This window comes from Passer domesticus, chromosome 6, assembly GCF_036417665.1.
Source record: "Passer domesticus isolate bPasDom1 chromosome 6, bPasDom1.hap1, whole genome shotgun sequence".
Taxonomy (NCBI): domain Eukaryota; kingdom Metazoa; phylum Chordata; class Aves; order Passeriformes; family Passeridae; genus Passer; species Passer domesticus.
Genome location: NC_087479.1, coordinates 63,852,689 through 63,872,619, shown reverse-complemented (window position 1 = coordinate 63,872,619; position 19,931 = coordinate 63,852,689).

Here is a 19,931-nt window from a genome sequence, read left to right as displayed (position 1 = left end):
GGCCTGTCCCCAGAGAAACAAAAGTCACCAGGCCAGGTTCCTGATGTCAGTTTGCAGGAGGCACTTGGCACTGTCAAACCAGCCACAGATGCCTGTGGGGGCACCTTGCATCTGGGAAGTATCCTGATCCGTGCGGAATTTCAGCAGGCAGCTGGCCACTCCGGGCCTAAGGGTCCAGGATATGAAGCATGGCCTTTCCACAGAGAAACAAAAGTCACCATGCCAGGTTCCTGATGTCAGTTTGCAGGAGGCACTTGGCACTGTCAAACCAGCAGCTGTTGCCTGTGGAGGTACCTTCGGTCTGAGAGGTATCCTGATCCGTTTCGAATTTCAGCAGGCAGCTGGCCACTCTGGGCCACCGGGCCCTAGAGAGGAACGATGGCCTTTCCCCTGAGAAACAAAAGTCACCAGGTCAGGTTCCTGATGGCAGTTTGCAGGAGGCACTTGGCACTGTCAAACCAGCCACAGACGCCTTTGGGGGCACCTTGCATCTGGGAGGTATCCTGATCCGTGCGGAATATCAGCAGGCAGCCAGGCACGCCGGGCCGCAAGACCATGGACGCGAACTATGGCCTTTCCCCAGAGAAACAAAAGTCACCAGGCCAGGTTCCTGATGTCAGTTTGCAGGAGCCATTTGGCACTGTCAAACCAGCCACAATTCCCTGTGGGGGCACCTTGCATCTGGGAGATATCCTCAGCCATGCGGAATTTCAGCAGGCGGAGGGCCACTCAGGGCCTCCAGGCCCTGGACATATACAATGGCCTTTCCCCAGAGAAACAAAAGTCACCAGGCCAGGTTCCTGATGTCAGTTTGCAGGAGGCACTTGGCACTCTCAAACCAGCCGCAGTTGCCTGTAGGGGCACCTTGCATCTGGGCGGCATCCTGATCCGTACAGTATTTCAGCAGGCAGAAGGGCACACAGGGCCGTTAGGCTCTGGAGACGATCTATGACCTTTCCCCAGAGAAACAAAAGTCACCAGGCCAGGTTCCGGATGTCAGTTTGCAGGAGGCACTTGGCACTGTCAAACCAGCCACAGATGCCTTTGGGGGCACCTTGCATCTGGGAAGTATCCTGATCCGTGCGGAATTTCAGCAGGCAGCTGGCCACTCCGGACCTAAGGGTCCAGGATATGAAGCATGGCCTTTCCACAGAGAAACAAAAGTCACCAGGCCAGGTTCCTGATGTCAGTTGGCAGGAGGCACTTGGCACTGTCAAACCAGCCACTGTTGCCTGTGGAGGTACCTTCGATCTGAGAGGGATCCTGATCCGTTTCGAATTTCAGCAGGCAGCCGGCCACTCTGGGCCACCGGGCCCTAGAGAGGAACGATGGCCTTTCCCCTGAGAAACAAAAGTCACCAGGTCAGGTTCCTGATGTCAGTTTGCAGGAGGCACTTGGCACTGTCAAACCAGCCACAGATGCCTTTGGGGGCACCTTGCATCTGGGAGGTATCCTGATCCGTGCGGAATTTCAGCAGGCAGCCGGCCACTCCGGGCCTTCGGGTCCAGGATGTGAACCATGGCCTTTCCCCAGAGAAACAAAAGTCACCAGGCCAGGTTGCTGATGTCAGTTTGCAGGAGGCACTTGGCACTGTCAAACCAGCCACTGTTGCCTGTGGGAGCACATTTCATCTGGGATGTATCCTCAACCGTTTGGAATTTCAGGAGGCAGCCGTCCACTACGGGCGACCGGCGCTGGGCACGAACTATGGCCTCTCCACAGAGAAACAAAAGTCACCAGGCCAGGTTCCTGATGTCAGTTTGCAGGAGGCACTTGGCACTGTCAAACCAGCCACAGTTGCCTGTGGGGGCACTTTCCATCTGGGAGGCATCCTGATCCGTGCGGAATTTCAGCAGGCAGCCAGGCACGCCGGGCCGCAAGACCATGGACGCGAACTATTGCCTTTCCCCAGAGAAACAAAAGTCACCAGGCCAGGTTCCTGATGTCAGTTTGCAGGAGCCATTTGGCACTGTCAAACCAGCCACAATTCCCTGTGGGGGCACCTTGCATCTGGGAGATATCCTCAGCCATGCGGAATTTCAGCAGGCGGAGGGCCACTCAGGGCCTCCAGGCCCTGGACATATACAATGGCCTTTCCCCAGAGAAACAAAAGTCACCAGGCCAGGTTCCTGATGTCAGTTTGCAGGAGGCACTTGGCACTCTCAAACCAGCCACAGTTGCCTGTAGGGGCACCTTGCATCTGGGCGGCATCCTGATCCGTACAGTATTTCAGCAGGCAGAAGGGCACACAGGGCCGTTAGGCTCTGGAGACGATCTATGACCTTTCCCCAGAGAAACAAAAGTCACCAGGCCAGGTTCCGGATGTCAGTTTGCAGGAGGCACTTGGCACTGTCAAACCAGCCACAGATGCCTTTGGGGGCACCTTGCATCTGGGAAGTATCCTGATCCGTGCGGAATTTCAGCAGGCAGCTGGCCACTCCGGGCCTAAGGGTCCAGGATATGAAGCATGGCCTTTCCACAGAGAAACAAAAGTCACCAGGCCAGGTTCCTGATGTCAGTTGGCAGGAGGCACTTGGCACTGTCAAACCAGCCACTGTTGCCTGTGGAGGTACCTTCGATCTGAGAGGGATCCTGATCCGTTTTGAATTTCAGCAGGCAGCCGGCCACTCTGGGCCACCGGGCCCTAGAGAGGAACGATGGCCTTTCCCCTGAGAAACAAAAGTCACCAGGTCAGGTTCCTGATGTCAGTTTGCAGGAGGCACTTGGCACTGTCAAACCAGCCACAGATGCCTTTGGGGGCACCTTGCATCTGGGAGGTATCCTGATCCGTGCGGAATTTCAGCAGGCAGCCGGCCACTCCGGGCCTTCGGGTCCAGGATGTGAACCATGGCCTTTCCCCAGAGAAACAAAAGTCACCAGGCCAGGTTGCTGATGTCAGTTTGCAGGAGGCACTTGGCACTGTCAAACCAGCCACTGTTGCCTGTGGGAGCACATTTCATCTGGGATGCATCCTCAACCGTTTGGAATTTCAGGAGGCAGCCGTCCACTACGGGCGACCGGCGCTGGACACGAACTATGGCCTCTCCACAGAGAAACAAAAGTCACCAGGCCAGGTTCCTGATGTCAGTTTGCAGGAGGCACTTGGCACTGTCAAACCAGCCACAGGTGTCTGTGGGGGCACCTTGAATCTGGGCGGCATCCTGATCCGTTCGGAATTTCAGCAGCCAGCCGGTCACTCTGGGCCTAAGGGTCCAGGATATGAAGCATGGCCTTTCCCCCGAGAAACAAAAGTCACCATGCCAGGTTGCTGATGTCAGTTTGCAGGAGGCACTTGGCACTGTCAAACCAGCCACAGTTGCCTGTGGGTGCACTTTGCATCTGGGAGGCATCCTGATCCGTGCGGAATTTCAGCAGGCAGCCGAGCAGGCCGGGCCACCCGGCCCTGGACACGAACGATGGCCTTTCCCCTGAGAAACAAAAGTCACCAGGCCAGGTTCCTGATGTCAGTTTGCAGAAGGCACTTGGCACTGTCAAACCAGCCACTGTTGCCTGTAGGGGCACCTTGCATCTGGGAGATATCCTTAGCCGTGTGGAATTTCAGCAGGCGGACGGCCATTCAGAGCATCCAGGCCCTGTACATATACAATGGCCTGTCCCCAGAGAAACAAAAGTCACCAGGCCAGGTTCCTGATGTCAGTTTGCAGGAGGCACTTGGCACTGTCAAACCAGCCACAGATGCCTGTGGGGGCACCTTGCATCTGGGAAGTATCCTGATCCGTGCGGAATTTCAGCAGGCAGCTGGCCACTCCGGGCCTAAGGGTCCAGGATATGAAGCATGGCCTTTCCACAGAGAAACAAAAGTCACCATGCCAGGTTCCTGATGTCAGTTTGCAGGAGGCACTTGGCACTGTCAAACCAGCAGCTGTTGCCTGTGGAGGTACCTTCGGTCTGAGAGGTATCCTGATCCGTTTCGAATTTCAGCAGGCAGCTGGCCACTCTGGGCCACCGGGCCCTAGAGAGGAACGATGGCCTTTCCCCTGAGAAACAAAAGTCACCAGGTCAGGTTCCTGATGGCAGTTTGCAGGAGGCACTTGGCACTGTCAAACCAGCCACAGACGCCTTTGGGGGCACCTTGCATCTGGGAGGTATCCTGATCCGTGCGGAATATCAGCAGGCAGCCAGGCACGCCGGGCCGCAAGACCATGGACGCGAACTATGGCCTTTCCCCAGAGAAACAAAAGTCACCAGGCCAGGTTCCTGATGTCAGTTTGCAGGAGCCATTTGGCACTGTCAAACCAGCCACAATTCCCTGTGGGGGCACCTTGCATCTGGGAGATATCCTCAGCCATGCGGAATTTCAGCAGGCGGAGGGCCACTCAGGGCCTCCAGGCTCTGGACATATACAATGGCCTTTCCCCAGAGAAACAAAAGTCACCAGGCCAGGTTCCTGATGTCAGTTTGCAGGAGGCACTTGGCACTCTCAAACCAGCCGCAGTTGCCTGTAGGGGCACCTTGCATCTGGGCGGCATCCTGATCCGTACAGTATTTCAGCAGGCAGAAGGGCACACAGGGCCGTTAGGCTCTGGAGACGATCTATGACCTTTCCCCAGAGAAACAAAAGTCACCAGGCCAGGTTCCGGATGTCAGTTTGCAGGAGGCACTTGGCACTGTCAAACCAGCCACAGATGCCTTTGGGGGCACCTTGCATCTGGGAAGTATCCTGATCCGTGCGGAATTTCAGCAGGCAGCTGGCCACTCCGGACCTAAGGGTCCAGGATATGAAGCATGGCCTTTCCACAGAGAAACAAAAGTCACCAGGCCAGGTTCCTGATGTCAGTTGGCAGGAGGCACTTGGCACTGTCAAACCAGCCACTGTTGCCTGTGGAGGTACCTTCGATCTGAGAGGGATCCTGATCCGTTTCGAATTTCAGCAGGCAGCCGGCCACTCTGGGCCACCGGGCCCTAGAGAGGAACGATGGCCTTTCCCCTGAGAAACAAAAGTCACCAGGTCAGGTTCCTGATGTCAGTTTGCAGGAGGCACTTGGCACTGTCAAACCAGCCACAGATGCCTTTGGGGGCACCTTGCATCTGGGAGGTATCCTGATCCGTGCGGAATTTCAGCAGGCAGCCGGCCACTCCGGGCCTTCGGGTCCAGGATGTGAACCATGGCCTTTCCCCAGAGAAACAAAAGTCACCAGGCCAGGTTGCTGATGTCAGTTTGCAGGAGGCACTTGGCACTGTCAAACCAGCCACTGTTGCCTGTGGGAGCACATTTCATCTGGGATGTATCCTCAACCGTTTGGAATTTCAGGAGGCAGCCGTCCACTACGGGCGACTGGCGCTGGGCACGAACTATGGCCTCTCCACAGAGAAACAAAAGTCACCAGGCCAGGTTCCTGATGTCAGTTTGCAGGAGGCACTTGGCACTGTCAAACCAGCCACAGTTGCCTGTGGGGGCACTTTCCATCTGGGAGGCATCCTGATCCGTGCGGAATTTCAGCAGGCAGCCAGGCACGCCGGGCCGCAAGACCATGGACGCGAACTATTGCCTTTCCCCAGAGAAACAAAAGTCACCAGGCCAGGTTCCTGATGTCAGTTTGCAGGAGCCATTTGGCACTGTCAAACCAGCCACAATTCCCTGTGGGGGCACCTTGCATCTGGGAGATATCCTCAGCCATGCGGAATTTCAGCAGGCGGAGGGCCACTCAGGGCCTCCAGGCCCTGGACATATACAATGGCCTTTCCCCAGAGAAACAAAAGTCACCAGGCCAGGTTCCTGATGTCAGTTTGCAGGAGGCACTTGGCACTCTCAAACCAGCCACAGTTGCCTGTAGGGGCACCTTGCATCTGGGCGGCATCCTGATCCGTACAGTATTTCAGCAGGCAGAAGGGCACACAGGGCCGTTAGGCTCTGGAGACGATCTATGACCTTTCCCCAGAGAAACAAAAGTCACCAGGCCAGGTTCCGGATGTCAGTTTGCAGGAGGCACTTGGCACTGTCAAACCAGCCACAGATGCCTTTGGGGGCACCTTGCATCTGGGAAGTATCCTGATCCGTGCGGAATTTCAGCAGGCAGCTGGCCACTCCGGGCCTAAGGGTCCAGGATATGAAGCATGGCCTTTCCACAGAGAAACAAAAGTCACCAGGCCAGGTTCCTGATGTCAGTTGGCAGGAGGCACTTGGCACTGTCAAACCAGCCACTGTTGCCTGTGGAGGTACCTTCGATCTGAGAGGGATCCTGATCCGTTTTGAATTTCAGCAGGCAGCCGGCCACTCTGGGCCACCGGGCCCTAGAGAGGAACGATGGCCTTTCCCCTGAGAAACAAAAGTCACCAGGTCAGGTTCCTGATGTCAGTTTGCAGGAGGCACTTGGCACTGTCAAACCAGCCACAGATGCCTTTGGGGGCACCTTGCATCTGGGAGGTATCCTGATCCGTGCGGAATTTCAGCAGGCAGCCGGCCACTCCGGGCCACCGGGCCCTGGACATGTACAATGGCCTTTCCCCAGAGAAACAAAAGTCACCAAGCCAGGTTGCTGATGTCAGTTTGCAGGAGGCACTTGGCACTGTCAAACCAGCCACTGTTGCCTGTGGGAGCACATTTCATCTGGGATGTATCCTCAACCGTTTGGAATTTCAGGAGGCAGCCGTCCACTACGGGCGACTGGCGCTGGGCACGAACTATGGCCTCTCCACAGAGAAACAAAAGTCACCAGGCCAGGTTCCTGATGTCAGTTTGCAGGAGGCACTTGGCACTGTCAAACCAGCCACTGTTGCCTGTGGAGGTACCTTCGGTCTGAGAGGTATCCTGATCCGTTTCGAATTTCAGCAGGCAGCCGGCCACTCTGGGCCACCGGGCCCTAGAGAGGAACGATGGCCTTTCCCCTGAGAAACAAAAGTCACCAGGTCAGGTTCCTGATGTCAGTTTGCAGGAGGCACTTGGCACTGTCAAACCAGCCACAGATGCCTTTGGGGGCACCTTGCATCTGGGAGGTATCCTGATCCGTGCGGAATTTCAGCAGGCAGCCGTCCACTCCGGGCCTTCGGGTCCAGGATGTGAAACATGGCCTTTCCCCAGAGAAACAAAAGTCACCAGGCCAGGTTGCTGATGTCAGTTTGCAGGAGGCACTTGGCACTGTCAAACCAGCCACTGTTGCCTGTGGGAGCACATTTCATCTGGGATGTATCCTCAACCGTTTGGAATTTCAGGAGGCAGCCGTCCACTACGGGCGACCGGCGCTGGGCACGAACTATGGCCTCTCCACAGAGAAACAAAAGTCACCAGGCCAGGTTCCTGATGTCAGTTTGCAGGAGGCACTTGGCACTGTCAAACCAGCCACAGGTGTCTGTGGGGGCACCTTGAATCTGGGCGGCATCCTGATCCTTGCGGAATTTCAGCAGGCAGCCGGTCACTCTGGGCCTAAGGGTCCAGGATATGAAGCATGGCCTTTCCCCCGAGAAACAAAAGTCACCAGGCCAGGTTCCTGATGTCAGTTTGCAGGAGGCACTTGGCACTGTCAAACCAGCCACAGATGCCTTTGGGGGCACCTTGCATCTGGGAGGTATCCTGATCCGTTTGGAATTTCAGCAGGCAGCTGGCCACTCCGGGCCACCGGGCCCTGGACGTGTACAATGGCCTTTCCCCAGAGAAACAAAAGTCACCAGGCCAGGTTCCTGATGTCAGTTTGCAGAAGGCACTTGGCACTGTCAAACCAGCCACAGTTGCCTGTAGGGGCACCTTGCATCTGGGAGATATCCTCAGAATTGTGGAATTTCAGCAGGCGGACGGCCATTCAGGGCATCCAGGCCCTGTACATATACAATGGCCTGTCCCCAGAGAAACAAAAGTCACCAGGCCAGGTTCCTGATGTCAGTTTGCAGGAGGCACTTGGCACTGTCAAACCAGCCACTGTTGCCTGTGGGGTCTCCTGTCATCTGGAGGCTATCCTGATTCATGCGGAATTTAACCAGGCAGCCGGCCACCACGGGCCACCGGGCCCTGGACATGAACCATGACCTTTCCCCAGAGAAACAAAAGTCACCAGGCCAGGTTCCTGATGTCAGTTTGCAGGAGGCACTTGGCTCTGTCAAACCAGCCACAGTTGCCTGTAGGTGTACCTTGCATATGGGCGGCATCCTGATCCATTCGGAATTTCAGCAGGCAGGTGGCCACTCCGGGCCTAAGGGTCCAGGATATGAAGCATGGCCTTTCCCCCGAGAAACAAAAGTCACCATGCCAGGTTCCTGATGTCAGTTTGCAGGAGGCACTTGGCACTGTCAAACCAGCCACTGTTGCCTGTGGGGTCTCCTGTCATCTGGAGGCTATCCTGATTCATGCGGAATTTAACCAGGCAGCCGGCCACTCCGGGCCACCGGGCCCTGGACATGTACAATGGCCTTTCCCCAGAGAAACAAAAGTCACCAAGCCAGGTTGCTGATGTCAGTTTGCAGGAGGCACTTGGCACTGTCAAACCAGCCACTGTTGCCTGTGGGAGCACATTTCATCTGGGATGTATCCTCAACCGTTTGGAATTTCAGGAGGCAGCCGTCCACTACGGGCGACTGGCGCTGGGCACGAACTATGGCCTCTCCACAGAGAAACAAAAGTCACCAGGCCAGGTTCCTGATGTCAGTTTGCAGGAGGCACTTGGCACTGTCAAACCAGCCACTGTTGCCTGTGGAGGTACCTTCGGTCTGAGAGGTATCCTGATCCGTTTCGAATTTCAGCAGGCAGCCGGCCACTCTGGGCCACCGGGCCCTAGAGAGGAACGATGGCCTTTCCCCTGAGAAACAAAAGTCACCAGGTCAGGTTCCTGATGTCAGTTTGCAGGAGGCACTTGGCACTGTCAAACCAGCCACAGATGCCTTTGGGGGCACCTTGCATCTGGGAGGTATCCTGATCCGTGCGGAATTTCAGCAGGCAGCCGTCCACTCCGGGCCTTCGGGTCCAGGATGTGAAACATGGCCTTTCCCCAGAGAAACAAAAGTCACCAGGCCAGGTTGCTGATGTCAGTTTGCAGGAGGCACTTGGCACTGTCAAACCAGCCACTGTTGCCTGTGGGAGCACATTTCATCTGGGATGTATCCTCAACCGTTTGGAATTTCAGGAGGCAGCCGTCCACTACGGGCGACCGGCGCTGGGCACGAACTATGGCCTCTCCACAGAGAAACAAAAGTCACCAGGCCAGGTTCCTGATGTCAGTTTGCAGGAGGCACTTGGCACTGTCAAACCAGCCACAGGTGTCTGTGGGGGCACCTTGAATCTGGGCGGCATCCTGATCCGTTTGGAATTTCAGCAGGCAGCCGGTCACTCTGGGCCTAAGGGTCCAGGATATGAAGCATGGCCTTTCCCCCGAGAAACAAAAGTCACCAGGCCAGGTTCCTGATGTCAGTTTGCAGGAGGCACTTGGCACTGTCAAACCAGCCACTGTTGCCTGTGGAGGTACCTTCGGTCTGAGAGGTATCCTGATCCGTTTGGAATTTCAGCAGGCAGCTGGCCACTCCGGGCCACCGGGCCCTGGACGTGTACAATGGCCTTTCCCCAGAGAAACAAAAGTCACCAGGCCAGGTTCCTGATGTCAGTTTGCAGAAGGCACTTGGCACTGTCAAACCAGCCACAGTTGCCTGTAGGGGCACCTTGCATCTGGGAGATATCCTCAGAATTGTGGAATTTCAGCAGGCGGACGGCCATTCAGGGCATCCAGGCCCTGTACATATACAATGGCCTGTCCCCAGAGAAACAAAAGTCACCAGGCCAGGTTCCTGATGTCAGTTTGCAGGAGGCACTTGGCACTGTCAAACCAGCCACTGTTGCCTGTGGGGTCTCCTGTCATCTGGAGGCTATCCTGATTCATGCGGAATTTAACCAGGCAGCCGGCCACCACGGGCCACCGGGCCCTGGACATGAACCATGACCTTTCCCCAGAGAAACAAAAGTCACCAGGCCAGGTTCCTGATGTCAGTTTGCAGGAGGCACTTGGCTCTGTCAAACCAGCCACAGTTGCCTGTAGGTGTACCTTGCATCTGGGCGGCATCCTGATCCATTCGGAATTTCAGCAGGCAGGTGGCCACTCCGGGCCTAAGGGTCCAGGATATGAAGCATGGCCTTTCCCCCGAGAAACAAAAGTCACCAGGCCAGGTTCCTGATGTCAGTTTGCAGGAGGCACTTGGCACTGTCAAACCAGCCACTGTTGCCTGTGGGGTCTCCTGTCATCTGGAGGCTATCCTGATTCATGCGGAATTTAACCAGGCAGCTGGCCACTCCGGGCCACCGGGCCCTGGACGTGTACAATGGCCTTTCCCCAGAGAAACAAAAGTCACCAGGCCAGGTTCCTGATGTCAGTTTGCAGGAGGCACTTGGCACTGTCAAACCAGCCACAGTTGCCTGTAGGGGCACCTTGCATCTGGGAGATATCCTCAGAATTGTGGAATTTCAGCAGGCGGACGGCCATTCAGGGCATCCAGGCCCTGTACATATACAATGGCCTGTCCCCAGAGAAACAAAAGTCACCAGGCCAGGTTCCTGATGTCAGTTTGCAGGAGGCACTTGGCACTGTCAAACCAGCCACTGTTGCCTGTGGGGGCTCCCTTCATCTAGGCGGTATCCTGATCCGTGCGGAATTTCAGCAGGCAGCCGGCAAATCAAGGCCACCAGGCCCTGGATAGCAACGATGGCCTTTCCCCTGAGAAACAAAAGTCACCATGCCAGGTTCCTGATGTCAGTTTGCAGGAGGCACTTGGCACTGTCAAACCAGCCACTGTTGCCTGTGGGGTCTCCTGTCATATGGAGGCTATCCTGATTCATGCGGAATTTAACCAGGCAGCCGGCCACCACGGGCCACCGGGCCCTGGACATGAACCATGACCTTTCCACAGAGAAACAAAAGTCACCATGCCAGGTTCCTGATGTCAGTTTGCAGGAGGCACTTGGCTCTGTCAAACCAGCCACAGTTGCCTGTAGGTGTACCTTGCATCTGGGCGGCATCCTGATCCATTCGGAATTTCAGCAGGCAGGTGGCCACTCCGGGCCTAAGGGTCCAGGATATGAAGCATGGCCTTTCCACAGAGAAACAAAAGTCACCATGCCAGGTTCCTGATGTCAGTTTGCAGGAGGCACTTGGCACTGTCAAACCAGCCACTGTTGCCTGTGGGGTCTCCTGTCATCTGGAGGCTATCCTGATTCATGCGGAATTTAACCAGGCAGCCGGCCACTCCGGGCCACCGGGCCCTAGAGAGGAACGATGGCCTTTCCCCAGAGAAACAAAAGTCACCAAGCCAGGTTGCTGATGTCAGTTTGCAGGAGGCACTTGGCACTGTCAAACCAGCCACTGTTGCCTGTGGGAGCACATTTCATCTGGGATGTATCCTCAACCGTTTGGAATTTCAGGAGGCAGCCGTCCACTACGGGCGACCGGCGCTGGGCACGAACTATGGCCTCTCCACAGAGAAACAAAAGTCACCAGGCCAGGTTCCTGATGTCAGTTTGCAGGAGGCACTTGGCACTGTCAAACCAGCCACTGTTGCCTGTGGGGGCACTTTCCATCTGGGAGGCATCCTGATCCGTGCGGAATTTCAGCAGGCAGCCAGGCACGCCGGGCCGCAAGACCATGGACGCGAACTATGGCCTTTCCCCAGAGAAACAAAAGTCACCAGGCCAGGTTCCTGATGTCAGTTTGCAGGAGCCATTTGGCACTGTCAAACCAGCCACAATTCCCTGTGGGGGCACCTTGCATCTGGGAGATATCCTCAGCCATGCGGAATTTCAGCAGGCGGAGGGCCACTCAGGGCATCCAGGCCCTGGACATATACAATGGCCTTTCCCCAGAGAAACAAAAGTCACCAGGCCAGGTTCCTGATGTCAGTTTGCAGGAGGCACTTGGCACTCTCAAACCAGCCACAGTTGCCTGTAGGGGCACCTTGCATCTGGGCGGCATCCTGATCCGTACAGTATTTCAGCAGGCAGAAGGGCACACAGGGCCGCTAGGCTCTGGAGACGATCTATGACCTTTCCCCAGAGAAACAAAAGTCACCAGGCCAGGTTCCTGATGTCAGTTTGCAGGAGGCACTTGGCACTGTCAAACCAGCCACTGTTGCCTGTGGGGGCACCTTGCATCTGGGAAGTATCCTGATCCGTGCGGAATTTCAGCAGGCAGCTCGCCACTCCAGGCCTAAGGGTCCAGGATATGAAGCATGGCCTTTCCCCCGAGAAACAAAAGTCACCATGCCAGGTTCCTGATGTCAGTTTGCAGGAGGCACTTGGCACTGTCAAACCAGCCACTGTTGCCTGTGGAGGTACCTTCGGTCTGAGAGGTATCCTGATCCGTTTCGAATTTCAGCAGGCAGCCGGCCACTCTGGGCCACCGGGCCCTAGAGAGGAACGATGGCCTTTCCCCAGAGAAACAAAAGTCACCAGGTCAGGTTCCTGATGTCAGTTTGCAGGAGGCACTTGGCACTGTCAAACCAGCCACAGATGCCTTTGGGGGCACCTTGCATCTGGGAGGTATCCTGATCCGTGCGGAATTTCAGCAGGCAGCCGTCCACTCCGGGCCTTCGGGTCCAGAATGTGAAACATGGCCTTTCCCCAGAGAAACAAAAGTCACCAGGCCAGGTTGCTGATGTCAGTTTGCAGGAGGCACTTGGCACTGTCAAATCAGCCACTGTTGCCTGTGGGAGCACATTTCATCTGGGATGTATCCTCAACCGTTTGGAATTTCAGGAGGTAGCCGTACACTACGGGCGACTGGCGCTGGGCACGAACAATGGCCTCTCCACAGAGAAACAAAAGTCACCAGGCCAGGTTCCTGATGTCAGTTTGCAGGAGGCACTTGGCACTGTCAAACCAGCCACAGGTGTCTGTGGGGGCACCTTGAATCTGGGCGGCATCCTGATCCTTGCGGAATTTCAGCAGGCAGCCGGTCACTCTGGGCCTAAGGGTCCAGGATATGAAGCATGGCCTTTCCCCCGAGAAACAAAAGTCACCAGGCCAGGTTCCTGATGTCAGTTTGCAGGAGGCACTTGGCACTGTCAAACCAGCCACTGTTGCCTGTGGAGGTACCTTCGGTCTGAGAGGTATCCTGATCCGTTTGGAATTTCAGCAGGCAGCTGGCCACTCCGGGCCACCGGGCCCTGGACGTGTACAATGGCCTTTCCCCAGAGAAACAAAAGTCACCAGGCCAGGTTCCTGATGTCAGTTTGCAGGAGGCACTTGGCACTGTCAAACCAGCCACAGTTGCCTGTAGGGGCACCTTGCATCTGGGAGATATCCTCAGCCGTGTGGAATTTCAGCAGGCGGACGGCCATTCAGGGCATCCAGGCCCTGTACATATACAATGGCCTGTCCCCAGAGAAACAAAAGTCACCAGGCCAGGTTCCTGATGTCAGTTTGCAGGAGGCACTTGGCACTGTCAAACCAGCCACTGTTGCCTGTGGGGGCTCCCTTCATCTAGGCGGTATCCTGATCCGTGCGGAATTTCAGCAGGCAGCCGGCAAATCAAGGCCACCAGGCCCTGGATAGCAACGATGGCCTTTCCCCTGAGAAACAAAAGTCACCATGCCAGGTTCCTGATGTCAGTTTGCAGGAGGCACTTGGCACTGTCAAACCAGCCACTGTTGCCTGTGGGGTCTCCTGTCATCTGGAGGCTATCCTGATTCATGCGGAATTTAACCAGGCAGCCGGCCACCACGGGCCACCGGGCCCTGGACATGAACCATGACCTTTCCCCAGAGAAACAAAAGTCACCAGGCCAGGTTCCTGATGTCAGTTTGCAGGAGGCACTTGGCTCTGTCAAACCAGCCACAGTTGCCTGTAGGTGTACCTTGCATCTGGGCGGCATCCTGATCCATTCGGAATTTCAGCAGGCAGGTGGCCACTCCGGGCCTAAGGGTCCAGGATATGAAGCATGGCCTTTCCACAGAGAAACAAAAGTCACCATGCCAGGTTCCTGATGTCAGTTTGCAGGAGGCACTTGGCACTGTCAAACAAGCCACTGTTGCCTGTGGGGTCTCCTGTCATCTGGAGGCTATCCTGATTCATGCGGAATTTAACCAGGCAGCCGGCCACTCCGGGCCACCAGGCCCTGGACATGTACAATGGCCTTTCCCCAGAGAAACAAAAGTCACCAAGCCAGGTTCCTGATGTCAGTTTGCAGGAGGCACTTGGCACTGTCAAACCAGCCACAGTTGCCTGTGGGGGCACTTTCCATCTGGGAGGCATCCTGATCCGTGCGGAATTTCAGCAGGCAGCCGAGCAGGCCGGGCCACCCGGCCCTGGACACGAACGATGGCCTTTCCCCTGAGAAACAAAAGTTACCAGGCCAGGTTCCTGATGTCAGTTTGCAGGAGGCACTTGGCACTGTCAAACCAGCCACAGATGCCTGTGGGGGCACCTTGCATCTGGGAGGTATCCTGATCCGTGCTGAATTTCAGCAGGCAGCCGGCCACTCCGGGCCTTCGGGTCCAGGATGTGAACCATGGCCTTTCCCCTGAGAAACAAAAGTCACCAGGCCAGGTTGCTGATGTCAGTTTGCAGGAGGCACTTGGCACTGTCAAACCAGCCACTGTTGCCTGTGGGAGCACATTTCATCTGGGATGTATCCTCAACCGTTTGGAATTTCAGGAGGCAGCCGTCCACTACGGGCGACCGGCGCTGGGCACGAACTATGGCCTCTCCACAGAGAAACAAAAGTCACCAGGCCAGGTTCCTGATGTCAGTTTGCAGGAGGCACTAGGCACTGTCAAACCAGCCACAGGTGTCTGTGGAGGCACCTTGAATCTGGGCGGCATCCTGATCCGTTCGGAATTTCAGCAGGCAGCCGGTCACTCTGGGCCTAAGGGTCCAGGATATGAAGCATGGCCTTTCCCCCGAGAAACAAAAGTCACCAGGCCAGGTTCCTGATGTCAGTTTGCAGGAGGCACTTGGCACTGTCAAACCAGCCACTGTTGCCTGTGGAGGTACCTTCGGTCTGAGAGGTATCCTGATCCGTTTGGAATTTCAGCAGGCAGCTGGCCACTCCGGGCCACCGGGCCCTGGACGTATACAATGGCCTTTCCCCAGAGAAACAAAAGTCACCAGGCCAGGTTCCTGATGTCAGTTTGCAGGAGGCACTTGGCACTGTCAAACCAGCCACAGTTGCCTGTAGGGGCACCTTGCATCTGGGAGATATCCTCAGAATTGTGGAATTTCAGCAGGCGGACGGCCATTCAGGGCATCCAGGCCCTGTACATATACAATGGCCTGTCCCCAGAGAAACAAAAGTCACCAGGCCAGGTTCCTGATGTCAGTTTGCAGGAGGCACTTGGCACTGTCAAACCAGCCACTGTTGCCTGTGGGGGCTCCTGTCATCTGGAGGCTATCCTGATTCATGCGGAATTTAACCAGGCAGCCGGCCACCAAGGGCCACCGGGCCCTGGACATGAACCATGACCTTTCCCCAGAGAAACAAAAGTCACCAGGCCAGGTTCCTGATGTCAGTTTGCAGGAGGCACTTGGCTCTGTCAAACCAGCCACAGTTGCCTGTAGGTGTACCTTGCATCTGGGCGGCATCCTGATCCATTCGTAATTTCAGCAGGCAGGTGGCCACTCCGGGCCTAAGGGTCCAGGATATGAAGCATGGCCTTTCCCCAGAGAAACAAAAGTCACCAGGCCAGGTTCCTGATGTCAGTTTGCAGGAGGCACTTGGCACTGTCAAACCAGCCACAGTTGCCTGTGGGGGCACTTTCCATCTGGGAGGCATCCTGATCCGTGCGGAATTTCAGCAGGCACCCGAGCAGGCCGGGCCACCCGGCCCTGGACACGAACGATGGCCTTTCCCCTGAGAAACAAAAGTCACCAGGCCAGGTTCCTGATGTCAGATTGCAGGAGGCACTTGGCACTGTCAAACCAGCCACAGTTGCCTGTAGGGGCACCTTGCATCTGGGAGATATCCTCAGCCGTGTGGAATTTCAGCAGGCGGACGGCCATTCAGAGCATCCAGGCCCTGTACATATACAATGGCCTGTCCCCAGAGAAACAAAAGTCACCATGCCAGGTTGCTGATGTCAGTTTGCAGGAGGCACTTGGCACCGTCAAACCAGCCACTGTTGCCTGTGGGAGCACATTTCATCTGGGATGTATCCTGATCCGATTGGAATTTCAGGAGGCAGCCGTCCACTACGGGCGACCGGCGCTGGGCACGAACTGTGGCCTCTCCACAGAGAAACAAAAGTCACCAGGCCAGGTTCCTGATGTCAGTTTGCAGGAGGCACTTGGCACTGTCAAACCAGCCACAGGTGTCTGTGGGGGCACCTTGAATCTGGGCGGCATCCTGATCCGTTCGGAATTTCAGCAGGCAGCCGGTCACTCTGGGCCTAAGGGTCCAGGATATGAAGCATGGCCTTTCCCCCGAGAAACAAAAGTCACCAGGCCAGGTTCCTGATGTCAGTTTTCAGGAGGCACTTGGCACTGTCAAACCAGCCACTGTTGCCTGTGGAGGTACCTTCGGTCTGAGAGGTATCCTGATCCGTTTGGAATTTCAGCAGGCAGCTGGCCACTCCGGGCCACCGGGCCCTGGACGTGTACAATGGCCTTTCCCCAGAGAAACAAAAGTCACCAGGCCAGGTTCCTGATGTCAGTTTGCAGGAGGCACTTGGCACTGTCAAACCAGCCACAGTTGCCTGTAGGGGCACCTTGCATCTGGGAGATATCCTCAGATTTGTGGAATTTCAGCAGGCGGACGGCCATTCAGGGCATCCAGGCCCTGTACATATACAATGGCCTGTCCCCAGAGAAACAAAAGTCACCAGGCCAGGTTCCTGATGTCAGTTTGCAGGAGGCACTTGGCACTCTCAAACCAGCCACTGTTGCCTGTGGGGGCTCCCTTCATCTAGGTGGTATCCTGATCCGTGCGGAATTTCAGCAGGCAGCCGGCAAATCAAGGCCACCAGGCCCTGGATAGCAACGATGGCCTTTCCCCAGAGAAACAAAAGTCACCATGCCAGGTTCCTGATGTCAGTTTGCAGGAGGCACTTGGCACTGTCAAACCAGCCACAGTTGCCTGTGGGGTCTCCTGTCATCTGGAGGCTATCCTGATTCATGCGGAATTTAACCAGGCAGCCGGCCACCACGGGCCACCGGGCCCTGGACATGAACCATGACCTTTCCCCAGAGAAACAAAAGTCACCAGGCCAGATTACTGATGTCAGTTTGCAGGAGGCACTTGGCTCTGTCAAACCAGCCACAGTTGCCTGTAGGTGTACCTTGCATCTGGGCGGCATCCTGATCCATTCGGAATTTCAGCAGGCAGGTGGCCACTCCGGGCCTAAGGGTCCAGGATATGAAGCATGGCCTTTCCACAGAGAAACAAAAGTCACCAGGCCAGGTTCCTGATGTCAGTTTGCAGGAGGCACTTGGCACTGTCAAACCAGCCACTGTTGCCTGTGGGGTCTCCTGTCATCTGGAGGCTATCCTGATTCATGCGGAATTTAACCAGGCAGCCGGCCACTCCGGGCCACCGGGCACTGGACATGTACAATGGCCTGTCCCCAGAGAAACAAAAGTCACCAGGCCAGGTTGCTGATGTCAGTTTGCAGGAGGCACTTGGCACTGTCAAACCAGCCACTGTTGCCTGTGGGAGCACATTTCATCTGGGATGTATCCTGATCCGTTTGGAATTTCAGGAGGCAGCCGTCCACTACGGGCGACCGGCGCTGGGCACGAACTGTGGCCTCTCCACAGAGAAACAAAAGTCACCAGGCCAGGTTCCTGATGTCAGTTTGCAGGAGGCACTTGGCACTGTCAAACCAGCCACAGGTGTCTGTGGGGGCACCTTGAATCTGGGCGGCATCCTGATCCGTTCGGAATTTCAGCAGGCAGCCGGTCACTCTGGGCCTAAGGGTCCAGGATATGAAGCATGGCCTTTCCCCCGAGAAACAAAAGTCACCAGGCCAGGTTCCTGATGTCAGTTTTCAGGAGGCACTTGGCACTGTCAAACCAGCCACTGTTGCCTGTGGAGGTACCTTCGGTCTGAGAGGTATCCTGATCCGTTTGGAATTTCAGCAGGCAGCTGGCCACTCCGGGCCACCGGGCCCTGGACGTGTACAATGGCCTTTCCCCAGAGAAACAAAAGTCACCAGGCCAGGTTCCTGATGTCAGTTTGCAGGAGGCACTTGGCACTGTCAAACCAGCCACAGTTGCCTGTAGGGGCACCTTGCATCTGGGAGATATCCTCAGATTTGTGGAATTTCAGCAGGCGGACGGCCATTCAGGGCATCCAGGCCCTGTACATATACAATGGCCTGTCCCCAGAGAAACAAAAGTCACCAGGCCAGGTTCCTGATGTCAGTTTGCAGGAGGCACTTGGCACTGTCAAACCAGCCACAGATGCCTTTGGGGGCACCTTGCATCTGGGAGGTATCCTGATCCGTGCGGAATTTCAGCAGGCAGCCGGCCACTCCGGGCCTTCGGGTCCAGGATGTGAACCATGGACTTTCCCCAGAGAAACAAAAGTCACCAGGCCAGGTTCCTGATGTCAGTTTGCAGGAGCCATTTGGCACTGTCAAACCAGCCACAATTCCCTGTGGGGGCACCTTGCATCTGGGAGATATCCTCAGCCATGCGGAATTTCAGCAGGCGGAGGGCCACTCAGGGCCTCCAGGCCCTGGACATATACAATGGCCATTCCCCAGAGAAACAAAAGTCACCAGGCCAGGTTCCTGATGTCAGTTTGCAGGAGGCACTTGGCACTCTCAAACCAGCCACAGTTGCCTGTAGGGGCACCTTGCATCTGGGCGGCATCCTGATCCGTACAGTATTTCAGCAGGCAGAAGGGCACACAGGGCCGCTAGGCTCTGGAGACGATCTATGACCTTTCCCCAGAGAAACAAAAGTCACCAGGCCAGGTTCCTGATGTCAGTTTGCAGGAGGCACTTGGCACTGTCAAACCAGCCACAGATGCCTGTGGGGGCACCTTGCATCTGGGAAGTATCCTGATCCGTGCGGAATTTCAGCAGGCAGCTGGCCACTCCGGGCCTAAGGGTCCAGGATATGAAGCATGGCCTTTCCCCAGAGAAACAAAAGTCACCAGGCCAGGTTCCTGATGTCAGTTTGCAGGAGGCACTTGGCACTGTCAAACCAGCCACTGTTGCCTGTGGAGGTACCTTCGGTCTGAGAGGTATCCTGATCCGTTTCGAATTTCAGCAGGCAGCCGGCCACTCTGGGCCACCGGGCCCTAGAGAGGAACGATGGCCTTTCCCCTGAGAAACAAAAGTCACCAGGTCAGGTTCCTGATGTCAGTTTGCAGGAGGCACTTGGCACTGTCAAACCAGCCACAGATGCCTTTGGGGGCACCTTGCATCTGGGAGGTATCCTGATCCGTGCGGAATTTCAGCAGGCAGCCGGCCACTCCGGGCCTTCGGGTCCAGGATGTGAACCATGGTCTTTCCCCAGAGAAACAAAAGTCACCAGGCCAGGTTCCTGATGTCAGTTTGCAGGAGGCACTTGGCACTGTCAAACCAGCCACTGTTGCCTGTGGGAGCACATTTCATCTGGGATGTATCCTCAACCGTTTGGAATTTCAGGAGGCAGCCGTCCACTACGGGCGACCGGCGCTGGGCACGAACTGTGGCCTCTCCACAGAGAAACAAAAGTCACCAGGCCAGGTTCCTGATGTCAGTTTGCAGGAGGCACTTGGCACTGTCAAACCAGCCACAGGTGTCTGTGGGGGCACCTTGAATCTGGGCGGCATCCTGATCCGTTTGGAATTTCAGCAGGCAGCCGGTCACTCTGGGCCTAAGGGTCCAAGATATGAAGCATGGCCTTTCCCCCGAGAAACAAAAGTCACCAGGCCAGGTTCCTGATGTCAGTTTGCAGGAGGCACTTGGCACTGTCAAACCAGCCACTGTTGCCTGTGGAGGTACCTTCGGTCTGAGAGGTATCCTGATCCGTTTGGAATTTCAGCAGGCAGCTGGCCACTCCGGGCCACCGGGCCCTGGACGTA